This window comes from Taudactylus pleione, unplaced genomic scaffold (assembly GCF_031769625.1).
Source record: "Taudactylus pleione unplaced genomic scaffold, aTauple2 ptg000047l, whole genome shotgun sequence".
Taxonomy (NCBI): Eukaryota; Metazoa; Chordata; class Amphibia; order Anura; family Myobatrachidae; genus Taudactylus; species Taudactylus pleione.
Genome location: NW_028284449.1, coordinates 1,599,829 through 1,614,696, shown reverse-complemented (window position 1 = coordinate 1,614,696; position 14,868 = coordinate 1,599,829). Strand labels below are relative to the sequence as shown.

General features: G+C 51.5%; 1 protein-coding gene across 1 annotated transcript in view; it reads right to left on the bottom strand.

The window, feature by feature from the left end:
* The window catches only part of GALNT18 (polypeptide N-acetylgalactosaminyltransferase 18), a 402,179-nt gene that overhangs the window by 312,767 nt on the left and 74,544 nt on the right, over nt 1–14,868 (bottom strand). The gene's annotated exons all lie outside the window — the stretch shown is intronic.

Sequence of the window (14,868 nt, the reverse complement as noted above, 5' to 3'; positions counted from 1 at the left end):
ATTGGATAAAGGTCTGTGTAACAATCACCTGTCAATGGTCCCAGTTATTGGTGACTACCAGGGAGTGGGCATGGCTTGGTGGGGTAGTGGGCATGGCTTGGTGGGTGTATCTTGGTGGGGTAGTGGGTGTGGCTTGGTGGGGTAGTGGGCATGGCTTGGTGGGGTAGTGGGCATGGCTTGGTGGGTGTATCTTGGTGGGGTAGTGGTTGTGGCTTGGTGGGGTAGTGGGTGTGGCTTGGTGGGGTAGTGGGTGTGGCTTGGTGGGGGTATCTTGATGGGGTAGTGGGTGTGGCTTGGTGGGGTAGTGGGCATGGCTTGGTGGGGTAGTGGGCATGGCTTGGTGGGTGTATCTTGGTGGGGTAGTGGGTGTGGCTTGGTGGGGTAGTGGGCATGGCTTGGTGGGGTAGTGGGCATGGCTTGGTGGGTGTATCTTGGTGGGGTAGTGGTTGTGGCTTGGTGGGGTAGTGGGTGTGGCTTGGTGGGGTAGTGGGTGTGGCTTGGTGGGGGTATCTTGATGGGGTAGTGGGTGTGGCTTGGTGGGGTAGTGGGCATGGCTTGGTGGGGTAGTGGGCATGGCTTGGTGGGTGTATCTTGGTGGGGTAGTGGTTGTGGCTTGGTGGGGTAGTGGGCGTGGCTTGGTGGGTGTATCTTGGTGGGGTAGTGGTTGTGGCTTGGTGGGGTAGTGGGCGTGGCTTGGTGGGGTAGTGGGCATGGCTTGGTGGGGGTATCTTGGTGGAGTAGTGGGTGTGGCTTGGTGGGGTAGTGGGTGTGGTTGGATGATGTGGGGAGTGGGGCTCATTTTATCCTGGTTCAGCCTTGTGGATGCGGGAGGCGTGGGTCAGCATGGGGATATAAGGAGTGGGTAGGCCCCACCAGGGCAGCGGTATTGGTTAATGAGGACATGGTTGTATTTATTTTATAAACAGACTTAATTTATTACTAAGATTATTTGCAGCCATATTGGTATATGGATAACATTACCATATTACGGCATATACTGGTACTAACAGTTGTTTTATTTCCATGCCCCAAGCGACGCTTACTATGGGGATACATATAATACATCATCTCTTTGGCGGGGTGTAATAATGGGAGAGAAGCAATCATTTGCAGAAAGCAGTAAAGCTGAGGCGAATATTACATGAGCAATAAGTAGAATACTATATATAATAATAACCCCATCCATATACAATACTGTGTTGTACTTTACATTCCTCAGCCGTAGCAGAGGCAGATAGAGCTACAGAACACGACCTGGCTCCTTGTCACACGTGTCAGTACGCTGAGCCCGCGCTGTGCCTGCCCGTGTCTCCTGGCTCCTTGTCACACGTGTCAGTACGCTGAGCCCGCGCTGTGCCTGCCCGTGTCTGCTGGCTCCTTGTCACACGTGTCAGTACGCTGAGCCCGCCCGTGTCTGCTGGCTCCTTGTCACACGTGTCAGTACGCTGAGCCCGTGCTGTGCCTGCCCGTGTCTCCTGGCTCCTTGTCACACGTGTCAGTACGCTGAGCCCGTGCTGTGCCTGCCCGTGTCTCCTGGCTCCTTGTCACACGTGTCAGTACGCTGAGCCTGCCCGTGTCTCCTGGCTCCTTGTCACACGTGTCAGTATGCTGAGCCCGCGATTTGCCTGCCCGTGTCTCCTGGCTCCTTGTCACACGTGTCAGTACGCTGAGCCCGCGCTGTGCCTGCCCGTGTCTGCTGGCTCCTTGTCACACGTGTCAGTACGCTGAGCCCACGCTGTGCCTGCCCGTGTCTGCTGGCTCCTTGTCACACGTGTCAGTACGCTGAGCCCGCGCTGTGCCTGCCCGTGTCTGCTGGCTCCTTGTCACACGTGTCAGTACGCTGAGCCCGCGCTGTGCCTGCCCGTGTCTGCTGGCTCCTTGTCACACGTGTCAGTACGCTGAGCCCGCAATGTGCCTGCCCGTGTCTGCTGGCTCCTTGTCACACGTGTCAGTACGCTGAGCCCGCGCTGTGTCTGCCCGTGTCTGCTGGCTCCTTGTCACACGTGTCAGTACGCTGAGCCCGCGCTGTGCCTGCCCGTGTCTGCTGGCTCCTTGTCACACGTGTCAGTACGCTGAGCCCGCCCGTGTCTGCTGGCTCCTTGTCACACGTGTCAGTACGCTGAGCCCGTGCTGTGCCTGCCCGTGTCTCCTGGCTCCTTGTCACACGTGTCAGTACGCTGAGCCCGTGCTGTGCCTGCCCGTGTCTCCTGGCTCCTTGTCACACGTGTCAGTACGCTGAGCCTGCCCGTGTCTCCTGGCTCCTTGTCACACGTGTCAGTATGCTGAGCCCGCGATTTGCCTGCCCGTGTCTCCTGGCTCCTTGTCACACGTGTCAGTACGCTGAGCCCGCGCTGTGCCTGCCCGTGTCTGCTGGCTCCTTGTCACACGTGTCAGTACGCTGAGCCCACGCTGTGCCTGCCCGTGTCTGCTGGCTCCTTGTCACACGTGTCAGTACGCTGAGCCCGCGCTGTGCCTGCCCGTGTCTGCTGGCTCCTTGTCACACGTGTCAGTACGCTGAGCCCGCGCTGTGCCTGCCCGTGTCTGCTGGCTCCTTGTCACACGTGTCAGTACGCTGAGCCCGCAATGTGCCTGCCCGTGTCTGCTGGCTCCTTGTCACACGTGTCAGTACGCTGAGCCCGCGCTGTGTCTGCCCGTGTCTGCTGGCTCCTTGTCACACGTGTCAGTACGCTGAGCCCGCGCTGTGCCTGCCAGTGTCTGGGATGTGAGATCTGAGAGCATCTAAGGGAACCTGTCACCATTACCGACACGCAGTCAATCATTACACCAGGAACTACCGTCACTCATGAGCGACACGTGCAATGAACTACAGTAACAGACCAACCACCGTTACATAACAGTCTGATAGTACAGAATATACCAGAAGACAGACTTCAGTGGCCAAATCTACTTACATTTACTTTAGGAGAATAGTAGCATAATCCACTGCTAACATACAATACAGATGTGCATCTCTGCTGCGCATAGCGTGAGTTGCGTACACGTGACTCCATAGGATTGCATGGTGCGAACAGCAGGTGGCATAGCGTAGCTCATGCGGCTGCTTGCATGGTGCAATGCGTGCGCACTTTTGGAGCGCGATCGGCAAAGATGCAAGAGGACACATCAGTACACAGTAGCTGTAGGCAGCCATTGGGGAACTAGAAGTCCCAGCACAGCAAAGAGTGTTTGGTTGGATACATCATATCCTATGAAAATAGAATAATCAACGATATTTCAGTGTCATGGACACTTCTATCTGAGCAACCCGTACACAAGCTACTGGCAATGCTGAGACTTCTAGTTCTCCAGCAGCTACACAGACACAGGATGCCGAAAGCTGTCTGAATGGACGAAGCCTTTGTGACAGTAACATCTCACTAAAACACCCTTTAACACAGATCATGTAATCGGGAAGCCTGTACAGAGGAGAGGAGATTCCGCGTTATTCACAATAAAAGTTCCGGGCGTCATTACCACAGACCGCGGAGATGAGGTGCGTGCAGGTACGGCCATTGTGGGTATAAAATCAGGAGTCTTACACTTTCTCTACCTCATAACAACTAACAAATAAAATCAGAAGTGACCTGAAATCACTCGTCCTGCAAGGACAGAAAACGCCAAATTCCTGTAAGATGAATGAATCCTCCGCTTCTCCAGGGCACCTAATAGAGTCTTCCCATCGAGGTGCAAGATCCAGGCAACGGGCGGCTCATTACAGTTACCAGACAGTGGCAGGAACAGAGACCTTAATAATAGACAATGCTGTAGGTTGCTATGGAGATCTTCCCTTTGCAGATAAAACCTGGGTCTGGCGAGGGGTGAAAATGATTAAATAATTATTACCTAGTTCCCTAGTAGAAGGGAGCAGAGCACTAGGTCTATGTCCATGCCATCACAAAGCGAGGATTCATACATAGGATTGTAAGGTGTCAGGACAACAAAACCCAAAAAAGACAGAGTCATGGATGCACTGTGTATGTAACACGCGCTGCTCAGTGCTACCCTGACTGCGTACTGCCACTGTGTAGGTAACACGCGCTGCTCAGTGCTACCCTGACGGCGTACTGCCACTGTGTATGCAACACGCGCTGCTCAGTGCTACCCTGACGGCGTACTGCCACTGTGTATGTAACACGCGCTGCTCAGTGCTACCCTGACGGCGTACTGCCACTGTGTAGGTAACACGCGCTGCTCAGTGCTACCCTGACTGCATACTGCAACTGTGTAGGTAACATGCGCTGCTCAGTGCTACCCTGACACAGCTCTGACACATCCCTTTCTCCTCCAGCACTAGGACATTATAGTCACAGCTCCGACACATCCCTTTCTCCTCCAGCACTAGGACATTACAGTCACAGCTCCGACACATCCCTTTCTCCTCCAGCACTAGACATTATAGTCACAGCTCTGACACATCCCTTTCTCCTCCAGCACTAGGACGTTATAGTCACAGCTCTGACACATCCCTTTCTCCTCCAGCACTAGGACATTATAGTCACAGCTCTGACACATCCCTTTTCTCCTCCAGCACTAGGACATTATAGTCACAGCTCCGACACATCCCTTTCTCCTCCAGCACTAGGACATTATAGTCACAGCTCTGACACATCCCTTTCTCCTCCAGCACTAGGACATTATAGTCACAGCTCTGACACATCCCTTTCTCCTCCAGCACTAGGACATTATAGTCACAGCTCTGACACATCCTCCAGCACTAGGACATTATAGTCACAGCTCTGACACATCCGTTTCTCCTCCAGCACTAGGACATTATAGTCACAGCTCTGACACATCCCTTTCTCCTCCAGCACTAGGACATTATAGTCACAGCTCTGACACATCCCTTTCTCCTCCAGCACTAGGACATTACAGTCACAGCTCCGACACATCCCTTTCTCCTCCAGCACTAGACATTATAGTCACAGCTCTGACACATCCCTTTCTCCTCCAGCACTAGGACATTAGTCACAGCTCCGACACATCCCTTTCTCCTCCAGCACTAGGACATTATAGTCACAGCTCTGACACATCCCTTTTCTCCTCCAGCACTAGGACATTATAGTCACAGCTCTGACACATCCCTTTTCTCCTCCAGCACTAGGACATTATAGTCACAGCTCCGACACATCCCTTTCTCCTCCAGCACTAGGACATTATAGTCACAGCTCTGACACATCCCTTTCTCCTCCAGCACTAGGACATTATAGTCACAGCTCTGACACATCCCTTTCTCCTCCAGCACTAGGACATTATAGTCACAGCTCTGACACATCCTCCAGCACTAGGACATTATAGTCACAGCTCTGACACATCCGTTTCTCCTCCAGCACTAGGACATTATAGTCACAGCTCTGACACATCCCTTTCTCCTCCAGCACTAGGACATTATAGTCACAGCTCTGACACATCCCTTTCTCCTCCAGCACTAGGACATTACAGTCACAGCTCCGACACATCCCTTTCTCCTCCAGCACTAGACATTATAGTCACAGCTCTGACACATCCCTTTCTCCTCCAGCACTAGGACATTAGTCACAGCTCCGACACATCCCTTTCTCCTCCAGCACTAGGACATTATAGTCACAGCTCTGACACATCCCTTTCTCCTCCAGCACTAGGACATTATAGTCACAGCTCTGACACATCCCTTTCTCCTCCAGCACTAGGACATTACAGTCACAGCTCCGACACATCCCTTTCTCCTCCAGCACTAGACATTATAGTCACAGCTCTGACACATCCCTTTCTCCTCCAGCACTAGGACATTAGTCACAGCTCCGACACATCCCTTTCTCCTCCAGCACTAGGACATTATAGTCACAGCTCTGACACATCCCTTTCTCCTCCAGCACTAGGACATTATAGTCACAGCTCTGACACATCCCTTTCTCCTCCAGCACTAGGACATTACAGTCACAGCTCCGACACATCCCTTTCTCCTCCAGCACTAGACATTATAGTCACAGCTCTGACACATCCCTTTCTCCTCCAGCACTAGGACGTTATAGTCACAGCTCTGACACATCCCTTTCTCCTCCAGCACTAGGACATTATAGTCACAGCTCTGACACATCCCTTTTCTCCTCCAGCACTAGGACATTATAGTCACAGCTCCGACACATCCCTTTCTCCTCCAGCACTAGGACATTATAGTCACAGCTCTGACACATCCCTTTCTCCTCCAGCACTAGGACATTATAGTCACAGCTCTGACACATCCCTTTCTCCTCCAGCACTAGGACATTATAGTCACAGCTCTGACACATCCTCCAGCACTAGGACATTATAGTCACAGCTCTGACACATCCGTTTCTCCTCCAGCACTAGGACATTATAGTCACAGCTCTGACACATCCCTTTCTCCTCCAGCACTAGGACATTATAGTCACAGCTCTGACACATCCCTTTCTCCTCCAGCACTAGGACATTACAGTCACAGCTCCGACACATCCCTTTCTCCTCCAGCACTAGACATTATAGTCACAGCTCTGACACATCCCTTTCTCCTCCAGCACTAGGACATTAGTCACAGCTCCGACACATCCCTTTCTCCTCCAGCACTAGGACATTATAGTCACAGCTCTGACACATCCCTTTTCTCCTCCAGCACTAGGACATTATAGTCACAGCTCCGACACATCCCTTTCTCCTCCAGCACTAGGACATTATAGTCACAGCTCTGACACATCCCTTTCTCCTCCAGCACTAGGACATTATAGTCACAGCTCCGACACATCCCTTTCTCCTCCAGCATGGATGCACTGTGTATGTAACACGCGCTGCTCAGTGCTACCCTGACTGCGTACTGCCACTGTGTAGGTAACACGCGCTGCTCCGTGCTACCCTGACGGCGTACTGCCACTGTGTAGGTAACACGCGCTGCTCAGTGCTACCCTGACGGCGTACTGCCACTGTGTAGGTAACACGCGCTGCTCAGTGACTTCCATCTGCAGCGTCTGCTCAATCCGTCACTCTGGGCAACACTCCAGAGCGTGGTCATAAAGTCTTTAGGTTTCTAGTGCAGCGTAGATTTTTATATATATATATATCTCTATCTCAGAGCGCGGGTGACCAGGTGAAGAGTCTCATTAGCCATGGTACAGAGGAGCACTGGGTATAGCTGGGATCCTCAGATCTGTAACATGAGTGGGCGGATCACAACCAGAAGAACTGACAATTAGTGACGGAACGTTACAGTCTTCCTGGCATGCTGGACTCTCACAGGAACAAATAAACACCTGAAGTAGCTGCACTTATTAACGGGGAGAGTTATTTGTCTACAGCGCCGGAAAGAAATAACCAGCAGCAACTAGCATGTCTTGTATTGTGGTTCATCATTAGAAGTAGATAGATAGATAGATAGATAGATAGATAGATAGATAGATATATCATGTCACACTCACATGGTTCCTGATGCACCTTCCAGCAAATTCTGGAGGAAAGTTACTGTTTAATAACACACTAGCAGACACTACAATCTATGTACTGTATATATGAATTATGTGCATCAGACTCCCACACACAAGGAAATGTACGATTATTCAGATTATCTATTCACTAGGCACTGGTGACCTTACACTGCTAGTGACCTTACACTGCTAGTGACCTTACACTGCTAGTGACCTTACACTGCTAGCGACCTTACACTAATGACACTAGTGACCTTACACTGCTAGTGACCTTACACTGCTAGTGACCTTACACTGCTAGTGACCTTACACTGCTAGCGACCTTACACTAATGACACTAGTGACCTTACACTGCTAGCGACCTTACACTAATGACACTAGTGACCTTACACTGCTAGCGACCTTACACTAATGACACTAGTGACCTTACACTAGTGACCTTACACTAATGACACTAGTGACCTTACACTGCTAGCAACCTTACACTGCTAGTGACCTTACACTAATGACTCTAGTGACCTTACACTGCTAGCGACCTTACACTGCTAGCGACCTTACACTGCTAGCGACCTTACACTGCTAGCGACCTTACACTAATGACACTAGTGACCTTACACTGCTAGCAACCTTACACTAATGACACTAGTGATCTTACACTGCTAGCAACCTTACACTAATGAGACTAGTGACCTTACACTGCTAGCAACCTTACACTAATCACACTAGTGACCTTACACTAATCACACTAGTGATCTTACACTAGTGACCTTACACTAATGACCTTACACTAATGACCTTACACTGCTAGCAACCTTACACTAATGACTCTAGTGACCTTACACTGCTAGCGACCTTACACTGCTAGCGACCTTACACTAATGACACTAGTGAGCTTACACTGCTAGCGACCTTACACTAATCACACTAGTGACCTTACACTGCTAGCGATCTTACACTACTAGCGACCTTACAATAATCACACTAGTGACCTTACACTACTAGCGACCTTACACTAATCACACTAGTGACCTTACACTGCTAGCGACCTTACACTAATGACACTAGTAACCTTACACTGCTAGTAATCTTACGGTGGTGCCAATAGTGAGCTCTACTAACCAGCACAGTTGGTCAAATACTTAGCAATATTGTCTGACAGCACTGAGATCTTTGGGTTCTGCTCCCACCATACCACTGTGTTGAGTTTGTATGTTCTCCCCGTGCATGCGTGGGTTAACTGCTTTCTCCCACACTCCAAAAATATACTGGTAGATTTATTGCGTTCTCACAACCAGTAACTCTAGTGGGTGAGTGTACATGTGGTAGGTAATATAGAGTGTAAGCTCCACTGGTGCAGGGTCTAATGTGAAGAACTGAAATACAGCGCTGCAGAATGTGCGCGCTATATAAATAACTGCTCATAAACAGCGATCAGACAACATGAATAGTAGTTACACCTACAAAATGGCTGCACATGGGCAAACGATGAGGTTTCTGCCTTTAGCCAGTTTACGGTTTGGTAGGTATGATGTAAGGGAATATGTCCTGCGCTAGAAACGCAGCAAAGCCTCAAATATAATAAATCCTTCTAACTATGAATAGAGGGAAACAACGGGCAAATTACAGAGTGGCCCAAACCCTTATCTGAGGCCCAATGTACACATTCTCCTGTCACTATAAGCCGGGCTGGGATGTCTATAACGCTGTACAGGCGCCTGCTGAGGGTTAGAAAACACCTGCTCTGTCCTTTCATCAAATATGTATGACTTTCTAATGACTTCCACCTTCCAGCCCCATGCCCTGCTCTCACGCTGCCGCTCTATGTAATTACACCCAACAATAGCACAGTGCCGATATATCCACAGCACCTGAGGCCCGATACTACCCGACACCACCTTCCAGCCCCATGCCCTGCTCTCACGCTGCCGCTTTATGTAATCACATCCAACAATAGCACAGTGCCGATATATCCACAGCACCTGAGGCCCGATACTACCCGACACCACCTACCAGCCCCATGCCCTGCTCTCACGCTGCCGCTCTATGTAATTGCACCCAACAATAGCACAGTGCCGATATATCCACAGCACCTGAGGCCCGATACTACCCGACACCACCTTCCAGCCCCATGCCCTGCTCTCACGCTGCCGCTCTATGTAATTACACCCAATAGCACAGTGCCGATATATCCCCATCACCTGAGGCCAGATACTGCCCGACACCACCTTCCAGCCCCATGCCCTGCTCTCACGCTGCCGCTTTATGTAATCACATCCAACAATAGCACAGTGCAGATATATCCCCATCACCCGAGGCCCGATACCACCTTCCAGCCCCATGCCCTGCTCTTACACTGCCGCTCTATGTAATTACACCCAACAATAGCACAGTGCCGGTATATCCACATCACCTGAGGCCCGATACTGCCCGACACCATCTTCCAGCCCCATGCCCTGCACTCACACTGCCGCTCTATGTAATTACACCCAATAGCACAGTGCCGATATATCCACATCACCTGAGGCCAGATACTGCCCGACACCACCTTCCAGCCCCATGCCCTGCTCTCACGCTGCGGCTCTATGTAATTACACCCAACAATAGCACAGTGCAGATACATCCACATCACCTGAGGCCCGACACCACCTTCCAGCCCCATGCCCTGCTCTCACGCTGCCGCTCTATGTAATTACACCCAATAGCACAGTGCAGATATATCCCCATCACCTGAGGCCAGATACTGCCCGACACCACCTTCCAGCCCCATGCCCTGCTCTCACGCTGCCGCTCTATGTAATTACACCCAATAGCACAGTGCCGATATAGCCACAGCACCTGAGGCCCGATACTGCCCGACACCACCTACCAGCCCCATGCCCTGCACTCACACTGCCGCTCTATGTAATTACACCCAATAGCACAGTGCCGATATAGCCACAGCACCTGAGGCCCGATACTGCCCGACACCACCTACCAGCCCCATGCCCTGCTCTCACGCTGCCGCTCTATGTAATTACACCCAACAATAGCACAGTGCAGATATATCCACAGCACCTGAGGCCCGATACTGCCCGACACCACCTTCCAGTCCCATGCCCTGCTCTCACGCTGCTGCTCTATGTAATTACACCCAACAATAGCACAGTGCCGATATATCCACATCACCTGAGGCCCGATACTGCCCGACACCACCTTCCAGCCCCATGCCCTGCTCTCACGCTGCCGCTCTATGTAATTACACCCAACAATAGCACAGTGCAGATATATCCACAGCACCTGAGGCCCGATACTGCCCGACACCACCTTCCAGTCCCATGCCCTGCTCTCACGCTGCTGCTCTATGTAATTACACCCAACAATAGCACAGTGCAGATACATCCCCATCACCTGAGGCCCGACACCACCTTCCAGCCCCATGCCCTGCTCTCACGCTGCCGCTCTATGTAATTACACCCAATAGCACAGTGCCGATATATCCCCATCACCTGAGGCCAGATACTGCCCGACACCACCTTCCAGCCCCATGCCCTGCTCTCACGCTGCCGCTTTATGTAATCACATCCAACAATAGCACAGTGCCGATATATCCACAGCACCTGAGGCCCGATACTACCCGACACCACCTTCCAGCCCCATGCCCTGCTCTCACGCTGCCGCTCTATGTAATTACACCCAATAGCACAGTGCCGATATATCCCCATCACCTGAGGCCAGATACTGCCCGACACCACCTTCCAGCCCCATGCCCTGCTCTCACGCTGCCGCTTTATGTAATCACATCCAACAATAGCACAGTGCCGATATATCCACAGCACCTGAGGCCCGATACTACCCGACACCACCTACCAGCCCCATGCCCTGCTCTCACGCTGCCGCTCTATGTAATTACACCCAACAATAGCACAGTGCCGATATATCCACAGCACCTGAGGCCCGATACTACCCGACACCACCTTCCAGCCCCATGCCCTGCTCTCACGCTGCCGCTCTATGTAATTACACCCAATAGCACAGTGCCGATATATCCCCATCACCTGAGGCCAGATACTGCCCGACACCACCTTCCAGCCCCATGCCCTGCTCTCACGCTGCCGCTTTATGTAATCACATCCAACAATAGCACAGTGCAGATATATCCCCATCACCCGAGGCCCGATACCACCTTCCAGCCCCATGCCCTGCTCTTACACTGCCGCTCTATGTAATTACACCCAACAATAGCACAGTGCCGGTATATCCACATCACCTGAGGCCCGATACTGCCCGACACCATCTTCCAGCCCCATGCCCTGCACTCACACTGCCGCTCTATGTAATTACACCCAATAGCACAGTGCCGATATATCCACATCACCTGAGGCCAGATACTGCCCGACACCACCTTCCAGCCCCATGCCCTGCTCTCACGCTGCGGCTCTATGTAATTACACCCAACAATAGCACAGTGCAGATACATCCACATCACCTGAGGCCCGACACCACCTTCCAGCCCCATGCCCTGCTCTCACGCTGCCGCTCTATGTAATTACACCCAATAGCACAGTGCAGATATATCCCCATCACCTGAGGCCAGATACTGCCCGACACCACCTTCCAGCCCCATGCCCTGCTCTCACGCTGCCGCTCTATGTAATTACACCCAATAGCACAGTGCCGATATAGCCACAGCACCTGAGGCCCGATACTGCCCGACACCACCTACCAGCCCCATGCCCTGCACTCACACTGCCGCTCTATGTAATTACACCCAATAGCACAGTGCCGATATAGCCACAGCACCTGAGGCCCGATACTGCCCGACACCACCTACCAGCCCCATGCCCTGCTCTCACGCTGCCGCTCTATGTAATTACACCCAACAATAGCACAGTGCAGATATATCCACAGCACCTGAGGCCCGATACTGCCCGACACCACCTTCCAGTCCCATGCCCTGCTCTCACGCTGCTGCTCTATGTAATTACACCCAACAATAGCACAGTGCCGATATATCCACATCACCTGAGGCCCGATACTGCCCGACACCACCTTCCAGCCCCATGCCCGGCTCTAACGCTGCCACTCTATGTAATCACATCCAACAATAGCACAGTGCAGATATATCCCCATCACCCGAGGCCCGATACCACCTCCCAGCCCCATGCCCTGCTCTCACGCTGCCGCTCTATGTAATTACACCCAACAATAGCACAGTGCTGATATATCCACAGCACCTGAGGCCCGATACTGCCCGACACCACCTTCCAGCCCCATGCCCTGCTCTCACGCTGCCGCTCTATGTAATCACATCCAACAATAGCACAGTGCAGATATATCCCCATCACCCGAGGCCCGATACCACCTTCCAGCCCCATGCCCTGCTCTCACGCTGCCGCTCTATGTAATTACACCCAACAATAGCACAGTGCAGATATATCCCCATCACCTGAGGCCCGATACTGCCCGACACCACCTTCCAGCCCCATGCCCTGCTCTCACGCTGCCGCTCTATGTAATCACATCCAACAATAGCACAGTGCAGATATATCCCCATCACCCGAGGCCCGATACCACCTTCCAGCCCCATGCCCTGCTCTCACGCTGCCGCTCTATGTAATTACACCCAACAATAGCACAGTGCCGGTATATCCCCATCACCTGAGGCCCGATACTGCCCGACACCACCTTCCAGCCCCATGCCCTGCTCTCACGCTGCCGCTCTATGTAATCACATCCAACAATAGCACAGTGCAGATATATCCCCATCACCCGAGGCCCGATACCACCTTCCAGCCCCATGCCCTGCTCTCACGCTGCCGCTCTATGTAATTACACCCAACAATAGCACAGTGCAGATATATCCCCATCACCTGAGGCCCGATACTGCCCGACACCACCTTCCAGCCCCATGCCCTGCTCTCACGCTGCCGCTCTATGTAATTACACCCAACAATAGCACAGTGCAGATATATCCACATCACCTGAGGCCCGACACCACCACAAGATACTCAGGTGATCTAGTCCTCTCAGGACAGCGGAGAACACGTGAGGAACCGCGAGCCCTCAGCCAGTATGTACCCAATAAACAGGGGCGGAGAGAGGGAGAGAGGGAGAGATGAGATAGATTAATAGAATGTGGACAAATGATCCCTATGTAGGGAGTGTGGTCAGTGCAATTGGCAGACAGTCGCATACTTTCACTAACTAGCATTTGAAAGCGATAATAAAAGTTAAAAAAATTTTTATTGTAAAGGTGATTATAATAAGGGAACATATGCAGATTCCTATAAATATATACTTTGTATAATGTCTTGTAAACATAAGTAGTTTAAAAAATGACTTGAAAATGCTTTTCTAGGCGATAAAGTAGCATTTATTCTGTATATCTGAGCTGTCCCTGTGTACTCAGTAAATAAGCCCCCCATCATGGCAGAACAGGAACAGAGAATAGACTAAGAATAACCCTGGGTAGGTGGTCACTGTGTTCTGCATGGAGATTGGGATGAATGTGTAGTGCTGCGGAAACACTGACAATGTGTAGTCTGGAGCTGGCCGGAGAGCTTGCACTTAGGAAACGTTATAAATGGTCTGTGCGCAGAATCAGCCGCCTGTATACAGAGAATCCTCTACTCTTATTCTTTCATCTTTATTCACTTCTGTTGCTGCCGCCGAGGAGTCTGCAATCTTCTGTCTGAGAAAAGGTCAAGAGGGTTTTTATCTTCTATATGTATAATATTGCAGAGAATAAGTGATGGAGGCTGTGTGTTCCCTTGTGTGTGTGCAATGACACAATTATTATGTGTGGTCTGTCAGTCTGCCATATCTAGGCCTCCCATGGCGCTCTGTGATGCGCTACAGAAGGTGTGCGCACTATATAACTGCGAATAATAGAATTGTGGCCAGGAAACACCTGGACAACCTCTCAGCACTCGCTGACAGTCACAGGGACATATCCCCACTTCTCCTATTACCTCACATTTATCAGTAAATATATTTTTGGAAATGCAAGATTTTGGGTGGAACAAAATGGGACATTACTATCGATTGGGACCAGTGGCGGCTCCAGAGGTGATGCTGCAGCGTAGTCCAAGATTCAAATAACCAACTGCCCCTCTAACATCGCCGGCCGGGACTCACTGGCAGTTGGTGTGGTTCGACTATTTGAATTTTGGACTACGCTGCAGCCCCGCATCTGGAGCCACCACTGATTGGGACCTTAGAAACGGGAGGGGTACAGGATGCCCACGCTTGGGATCCCAGCGGTCAGAATCTCAACGCCAGCATCCCGGCAGGGTTAGAAAACCGACACTTTGTTGGGCGGTACCCTAACTCTCCCCGATGCCTTACCCTAACCTCCCCCATTAGTGCTTAATCCTAACCTCCCCCTCCCCACACCCTAAAACCTAACCCTCACCCCTTCGTGCCTAACCTTAACCCCGGTACTTACCTTCGGGATTCCAGTACCGGCATTCTGACCGCC